At 33.8% G+C, this 9,149-nt stretch overlaps 1 non-coding gene across 1 annotated transcript; it reads left to right on the plus strand.

The window, feature by feature from the left end:
- The first annotated feature begins 3,689 nt into the window (after window positions 1-3,689).
- LOC121218740 (small nucleolar RNA R71) lies at window positions 3,690-3,796 on the plus strand. Its single transcript, XR_005915217.1, has one exon. It is a non-coding gene; the product is annotated as a small nucleolar RNA R71 (small nucleolar RNA).
- The last annotated feature ends 5,353 nt before the right edge of the window (window positions 3,797-9,149 follow it).

Below are 9,149 nucleotides of genomic sequence, written 5' to 3' on the forward strand. Positions count from 1 at the left end.
CAATATGTGTACCTCCGAAGTGTCCCCCACTCAAAGTTAAATGGCAATGATACAGAATCTTATGTACTTCATCTTCTACCACACATCTCCTAATCAGTTGATTTGCACCCAGAAATAGTACTTCATATCGTAAAGAAATTTTTTTTCTTTTGATTATACGTCTTATCAATCGGCATCAAACCACAATCTAAATAGTTAGCAATATCAACAAACCAAGGGGTATTATGGACATTGATTTACCTTCAATATGTGTTCATCTGGAAATGTCTTCTGAATGGGTATAAGTGGAGAATTCCCTTCTTACAGCTCCAATCTGGACAAGTGATCTGCTACTTGGTTTTCTACTCCCTTTTGATCTTGAATTCTAGATCAAACTCTTGAAGTAGAAGTACCCATTAGATCAGTCTCGGCTTAGCTTCTTTTTTGGCAAGTAAATACTTAATTATCGAATGGTCTGTATAGACAGTCACTTTAGTACCTACAAGATAGGATCGAAACTTGTCAAAAGCAAATACAATAGCAAGTAACTCTTTCTTTTTTACCGTATAATTCAGTTGAGCTCCTGTCAGAGTCCGACTTGCGTAGTAGATGGGATGAAAAACTTTGTTCTTCCGCTGGCCCATGACAGCTTTTATCGTGAAGTCACTTGCGATCCTAGTATGGTGTGACGATTTTGGGTGCCAAAACTAACCGACTCTTCAAATCTTTAAAAGCTCTTAAGCATTCCTCATCAGATTTGAATGTCGTGTCCTTCTCTAATAATTTGCATAAGGGTTTAGCAATTTTGGAAAAGTCCTTGATAAATCTTTGATAGAAACCGACGTGGCCCAAAAAGCTCCTAACACTCTTTACAGATATTGGAGGTGGGAGTTTCTCAATAACATCTACCTTTGCTTTATCTACCTCGATTCCATGTCTTGTTATTTGATGCCCTAGAACAATACCTTCTCGTACCATGAAATGACACTTTTCCCAATTGAGTACGAGGTTTGTTTCTTCCAATCGCATTAGTACCTTGTCTAGATTGGCTAGGCAATCATCATATGTATCTCCAAATACTGAAAAATCATCCATAAATACTTCTAAGTATTTCTCAACCATATCAGTAAAAATAGACATCATACATCTTTAAAATGTAGCAGGTACATTACATAAACCAAATGACATGCATCTAAATGCAAATGTACCATATGGGTAGGTGAGTGTTGTCTTGTGTTGATCTTCTAGTGCTACCGTAATCTGATTATACCTCGAGTATCCATTGAGAAAATAGTAATAGTCTCGCCCTGTGAGTCTATCCAGCATCTGGTCCAAAAATGACAAAAGAAAGTGATCTTTCCTAGTCACCTTATTCAGCTTTCAATAATCGATGCAAATTCTCCATCCTGTAACCGTTCTAGTCGGTATCAACTCGTTATTCTTGTTTTCAATGACTGTAATACCTTCTTTCTTTGGCACGCATTGGACTTACCCACGAACTGTCTGAGATGGGGTAAATTATACTCGCATCTAACCACTTGATAATTTCTTTCTGTACCATGTCCTTTATGATGGGGTTTAGTCTTCATTGTCCATCAATCATCCCTTTTTCGCCATCTTCCAGGATGATCTTGTGCATGCATACAGACAGACTAATGCCGTAAATATCGGCTATGGTCCATCTGATAGCCTTCTTGAATTGTTTCAATACTAGGCTGATTTTCTCTTCTTGCTCAATGGTTAATTCCGCTGAAACAATCACAGGCAATGTAGAAGCGTTTCCTAAATAAACATATTTTAAATGTGAGGAAGTACCTTCAGTTCTAATTTAGGAGACTCCTCGATTGACGATTTTGGTTGGGCATAATCCCTATTCTCTAACTACAAAGATTCAAAACGAGATTGCAGATTAAATCCCCTTTGATTAGCTTCTAGCAAAGCTAAGTATTCATCCTGCTCTTCATCATTTGGAGGGTCTGATGTCAAAATTTGTTGCAATAGGTCCTCAACATATTTGAGTTCCTTTTTCATGATTAATTCGTCTAAATCGGACACTACAGAACAATCATCAATTGTGTGAGGAAATTGCATAGACTTAAAAACATTAAATGTTACCTGATCGTCCTGAACACACATAGTAAGGTCGCCCTTCTGCACATCAATAAGGGTCCTTCCAATTGCTAGGAAAGGCCTTCCTAGGATGATTGACACTTCTTTGTCTGCTTCAAAGTCTAGAATAACAAAGTCAATAGAAAAAATAAATTTGTCTATACATACCAACACGTACCAATAAATTGAAGTGTAACCGAGTAGGTCTAACTTCACCTATCCCCAACTTCCTAAATATTGACATGGGCATCAAGTTGATACTCGCACCAATATCACATAGTGCCTTACCACAATATGCAGCTCAAATGTTGCAAGGTATTGTAAAACATCCAGGATCCTTCAACTTTGGGGGTAGTTTGTCTTGAAGATATGCACTTCATTCCTTTGTCAGGGATATCGTCTCAAATTCTCCAAGTCTTTATTTTTTTGATAGGATATCCTTCATGAATTTGACGTAGTTCAGCATTAGTTCAAGTGCTTCAACCAACGGAATGTTGATATGAAGTTGCTTGAGTACGTTTAGGAACTTCTTGAATTGAACTTCCTGCTTCTACTTCTGAAGTCTTTGAGGGTAAGGTGGTGGAGGATTCTTTACTGGAACTGGTTGATTTGTCTTTTATGTCAATTCTGCATCTAGTAGAGTTGTTAGTTTATCAGAATTAGCTGGTTTAGAAGTTACCTTATCAAATTTTATAGATTCAAGTTCCGGTGAAATTTAAATTTCAACACTCGGTTGAACTTCCTTTGAGCCTTGAGCATTAGTTGGCTCATTTTCAACTTCGATAGTGTTGGGCTTTAATGTCTTTTCGCTCCTCAATGTCAATGCTTTACAATGTTCCTTCCCTGAATTCCTCGGATTCTCCATATCACTAGGTAAAGCACCTTGTGGTCGGCTTCTGAGTTCAGTTGCAAGCTGGCCCATTTGGTTTTCTAGGTTTTTCAATGTAATTGTTTGGCTTTGGATTAAGGCATCATTCTTGGCTATGTATGCCTTCAACAAGTTTTCCAAGCCATTGGATGGTTTAGCTTGAGGTTGTTTATGAACTTGTTGGGTGAAAATAGGTGGCTAGGCTGGTCTAGGTTGGGCGTATGTGTTACTGGGTCTAGCCCTTTGGTTACTCCAGGAGAAATTAGGGTGGTTTCGCCACGATGGGTTATAGGAATTGGATTGTAGTCCTTACCTTCCTCGGTTTTGGTTCTGGTTACCTACGTAATAAACGGATTCTTGGTTCAAAAGATATTCTTCGAACAGATGTCCTTCCTCACAATAGACACAGGCTATATTTTCAAATTGATTCACTGGTTGTGGTGCAAAACTATTAAACCCATTAGTGGTAAAATTTTTAAGCATTGAGGAAATCGAGGATACCTGAGATGTGAGTGAAGTGAGAGCGCCTACTTCATGTATTCCAGCGAATCGTCTTCCTGACGCTGCTCGATTGGTTGGTCATTAATAATTGTTATTGGCAATCCTCTCAATGATTTCATAAGCCTCATTGTAAGACTTAGAAAGGAGAGCACCATTAGTAGAAACGTCCACTACCATCCTCGTGTGAGCATTGAGACCATTATAAAATATCTCAAGTTGGATGCAATGTGGGATTCCGTGATGAGGGCACTTCTGTAATAATTCTTTGTACCTTTCCCATGCCTCATACAAGAACTCATCATCCATTTGTTGGAAAGCAGTGATTTCGTTCCTCAACTTAGCATTCTTGCTAGGCGGGAAATACTTCATGAGGAATCTTTCTGCTAACTCTTGCCATGTGGAAATTGAATTTGGTGGCAATGAGTTCAACCAGGCTCGAGCTCTGTCTCTTACCGAATATGGGAATAGCTTCAATCGTAGTGCATCTTCGGGTACTCCGGCTAACTTGAAAGAATAACTCACCTACATGAACAGTCTTAAGTGCAGGTGAGGATCTTCGGTAGGCATTCTACTAAATTGGCCCGCTGTCTGAAGCATCTAGAACATGACTGGCTTCAGCTTGAACTATTGTGCCTCAATTTCGGGTCTCCTAATACCCGAATTAAAATCATGAAGCACTGGCACGACATATTGTCTTAGAGCTCTATCCCTATCATCAACAATAAGGATAGGATTTTGAGCAGGGTTTGCTCCGTTTCGAAGTTCATCTCTTCGGTCCTTCTTTGACTTGCTTGTCTTCTTTGCTATCAAAATGTTCTTTCAAACTCAGGGTCTATGGGGAGTAAATTGATGATTCGATCAATACTCATAAACACCTGAAATAAACACAGAAAAATTAATTAAGTTAAGATTGATAGAAAAATAAACCAAAATCCAAAATTAACAAAATCACAAATAATGACTTTCTAAAAAGTCCTCGGCAACGACGCCAAAAACTTGGAACGACGAAAATGTGCAAGTGTACACAATCGCAACAAGTAATAAAGTGACAAGTAAATGTCGGGTTATCGTACCCACAGGGATTGCAGAAAGAATTATTTATGAATGTAATTTTAAAACCACTTTGGTGAAGAAAAATATTTTGATTTGAAGAGGTGATTAAAAACTAGGATTTTAACAAAGAAAAATAAATAAAAATAAAATAAAAGTTTCAATGCACGATTTCAAAAGATGATTTTAATCAAGATGACATAATTGTGTTAGATTAATTACATTTCCTAACTTAGAATAATTAAACTCATGTTCATGTTGTTACAAATAAATTCACGGCAACTCGGTAATTTGCTAACTTATGAACATACTCACCTACCAAAATCCATTTATCTCTTGACTATATCTCTATGTCAATTCAACCGATTAAACAAATTTTAATAAGCAAATGTGTTAATGCCCATACATACTTATGAAATTAAAATAATCTCTTGTACATATCTCTATGCCAATTCAAACAACTAATTCAATCTCATAGGCACATAAAAGATTATGCGAGGTAACAACGTATTTCTACCTTGAAAAAAGTTTAATCACAATAATCTTGCAAGTTATGCAAGGCTAATGTATCGTTAGATACCGTTGCTAATTTAACCCTCAGCTACCTTAGATGATTAAATATGCACTGATTAAGTATCGTGTCAATTAATTACAATTTCAATCCGTTTAAATAATTAATTCATTAGTTACCTTACAATTGTAATTCAAGAATAACTTAGTCATGTGTTTACTTAATCAAAAATCTTACCGAGGCTTATAACAACACAAACACAATTTTAATAAATTAAGTATACAAAATGCAATCAACCTAACACAAATTAAATTTAAGCCATATTAATTAAATTAAACATATCAACATCACAAATATTCATAGACATGTTCATCATAACAACAACAAAATTAAAAGGATAGGAAACAATAATCAAATTCGGTGTTTCTCCAAGGTTTGACTAGTTTGCTCTGCTCCTCCTTCTCTGCTTGTTCTTGTTGAACCGAGGCTTCCACGAACACTTGAATGCTGCTCCAAATGGTGGTTTAATAACTCTTTTTCAAGAGGTGAAATCGACAAGGGAATGGGGGAAGAAAATGAAGAACGATGGAAGGGAATGAAGAGAGAAAAGTTAGAGAGAAGTGAAGAAATGAACTGATTTGAGATGTGTTTGAAGTGCGTAGTCAATGGGGTATTTATAGGTTGATAAAGCTACTAAAATTAGCAAAAATCAGTAGCCATAGAGTCTCTCTATGGCCGGCCACACATGTGGCAAGTTTGAAGGTTTCAAACTTGATATTTTAAGGTAGGGGAAATCTAGAAATGCATAAATAGCGGAGGGGTTTGAATACAATTGGAAAGAGTCTTCAAGGGCTATTTTGCAAGCCAAATAATCAGCTAAACAAGCTGATTGGGTCAGCATGTGGGACGGTTTTGGGTTGGCCAGTGCTCGGTTGGATCGATTTTCTTGGTTCAGCTTAACTGGGCCACTTTTCATAATTAATTAATAATAATTTATTTAACCCAAATTAAATTGGATTAAAATTAATTATATTGTGAATTAATACACAATTAATACACATAATTATATTATGAGTTAACAATTTAAGTACAAAATAATTATTTTATAATAATTATAAATTTTTTGAAAATAATTTTACCGAAACTGTATAAATTTGAGTTAAAAAGGGTATGAAAAAGTGTGTACATTTTCGTATTTCCATATCTACAATCACTGATCCTAATTCTTTGCTCTGGACAAGGTTTGCGAGATGATGCACACATTTGTTACTTTCCTTGAAAATAAGCTTGACCGCTTTCACCAATCCCTTAGCCATTATTCTCGAACAATCATGCATTAAAGAGGCTTAGTTTTAAAATGAACAATCGTTAATGCATCCATTTCAAAAATTAGAGGTTGAATAGATAAACATTTCACTAACTTTAAACCTTTGCGAATGCCCTTTTAACTTCTCTTGCAAATTATTCATTCTACTAATATTAATCATGAAGCCCATAACCTAATCTACTTTATTGTCTCTTATTAATATTTATATTATATCATTATATATTTAATTTCATATAATATAATTTACATAATATATAAAAATAAAAATAAAAATAAAATAAACAATATGTTACAAAAGTATAAAATCAGTCGAGCTAGACTCGAGCCTTGAATTTTAGAGCCTAAGCCTGACTCATATTTTAAACGGGTTTTTCTTTCCTAAACCCATTTTTCAATTCTCTTATTTTTTTTAAACCTTCTCATATTTCAAATTGACCTTCGAGCTTAAGTGTGTATCTCGACCCTTGAACAAGCCTAATCACAACTTATATACATGTATCATGAAATTTAGGTGACCTAAAATTAAGTTATGAATAAAGCCACATCAAATATTTGCGACATAATTAAATTTCAATATTAATTTTATTTATAAGTTAATTATCTTACACAACATTAACAATTAAAATACAAATAAATTATTCAATGAATCAAATAAACCTAATTAACAAATCATGAACACGACTGTATGTAAAAATTGTGGTAAATAGTATTATGTTTTATGTTTGAAATGTGTAATCAAGAGAGTGTTGTTCCTTTCATCTTTTTAACTGGTGATCATATGAATACATAGCAGATAATATGCACTGTTGTAAAGATGAAATCGTAGTTAAACCAGTTAGACCACTATTTTTTTTTCAATCGATTGAACTGTCGACTCAATCATGAAAGATAAAAAATTCTAAAAAAATTCATAAAAAGATAAAGAAAAAATAGAAAATTCTAAAAGAAAAGGAAAAAAATTAAGAGCAAAAATAAATAATAATAGAAAAATAAACATTAATTTTATTATAACAAAAAAATTAAATTCTTAAACTAGCTTTAACTTGGTCCAATCGAATATTAGCATCGGTTTAATCGATTTTTAGTAGTTTAATCAATTTTATGTTTTAAAAAATATTTGATGTATAAAATTTTCATTTCAAGAAATAATAGTATTTCAAGAAAAAATAAGGAACAAGTAGTGTAACACCCCTCGCGTGACTCGATTGCTAGGTCCGAGTTACGAAATACTACATTTGTTGTCGTAGCAACTACAGTCAAATATATGGTAAAAATCTCATTTTCACATGCATTCAAACATCAATCAAGATTAAATTACAATAATACATAAATTTCGAGTTTTAATCGAGCTTACGAAAGCTCTTTTGTCAACCCAAACACTAAATAGGATCAAATTTCAAAAATTTTAAAATGTAAGGATCAATGTCGTGATTTCATCTTGTCCTCGTCATGATGTGGCCATTACAGTATGTCACGTTGCAACGACAAGTCCTAGCTCGTCATGATGTCACTCACTATAATGGCAACGTTGTGGCGTTCAAAATTCAAGGTCACAACGTGGCTCTTATTTTTGGTAAAAATGAACCATTTAGTACCTATATCATGCTTACCAATTCAACCATTCAAAGATGCACCTAAATACCATTTCCAATCTATTAAAAAAAAACATAACAATTGAGTTCAATTATACAATTTCAACTTCAAACCAAACATTCCACACTAATTCATCAATTAGGTTTATAAATTTCAGGTCTTAAATAATATACCAATCAAATCATTCAATCACAAGACTTTACCTATGCTAATTCATATTGTAACATACCTTATCAATTCATTTTCATGCGCATAAGTATACATTATACATTAATGGCTTTTAAATCTTAAACATGAACTAATTCAACCATTCACTATTTCACATCTCAAGTGTACCATTCAAACATACCAATTCAATGTATTTTTCAACTTAACCATATCATGACATTCCATATGCCATTCACATAACTATAAATCATCACCTCAATAAACATGAAATGCATATATATATTTACCACCACATATGAATTAAAACATCAAGCCATCATAAGTTACTAAACACATCAAGATATATACAATAAGGTATATACCAAAACAATTATATACATGCCACAATCCTTGACTCAAGATGAATAAAAATCTACTGAAATGAAGATAGTGTGAGCTTCAGAACGATTCGACTTGACGTGTTTCGCAATGTGACAATCTACAGGGAAAAGGGAAAATAAATGGAGTAATATAAAATGCTTAGTAAACTCATACGGTATTAAAATTTACCTTGACCATTTAAGCATAAAAAATTATTATATTATCTATGAAATTACTTTCCTTGGAAAATTAGTACATATCTCTACACGAAACATCACCATAAATCGAATACGTTAGTTATATTCTCGAATCCTAAATACTGTCAACATTTAAAATAGATCCATATAAAAATCTATAAGTTAAGTATCATCAATACCATTTAATTTTTAATTCATGATTTAAACTCCATTTCCAATCAATGAACATCACCCGACAGAACTATAGTAAAATAGACTCGAATATACGAAAATGTTATGCTCCCATAAGCTGCCATTTTAACGGTATTGCTTACACAAGCTGACAACGTATCAAGGTTACCTGTTCAAGCTAAACCAACGATACATATAATCCAATAATTTGTAATAAATTCTATATCTCGTAACATTATGTAAATCTCTGATCAATTACGTGTATAAACCCTAATGACATGCCATACGTATCTTAACCTTCTACTAAGTTCACTC

Source organism: Gossypium hirsutum, chromosome D06 (assembly GCF_007990345.1).
Source record: "Gossypium hirsutum isolate 1008001.06 chromosome D06, Gossypium_hirsutum_v2.1, whole genome shotgun sequence".
NCBI classification, from domain to species: domain Eukaryota; kingdom Viridiplantae; phylum Streptophyta; class Magnoliopsida; order Malvales; family Malvaceae; genus Gossypium; species Gossypium hirsutum.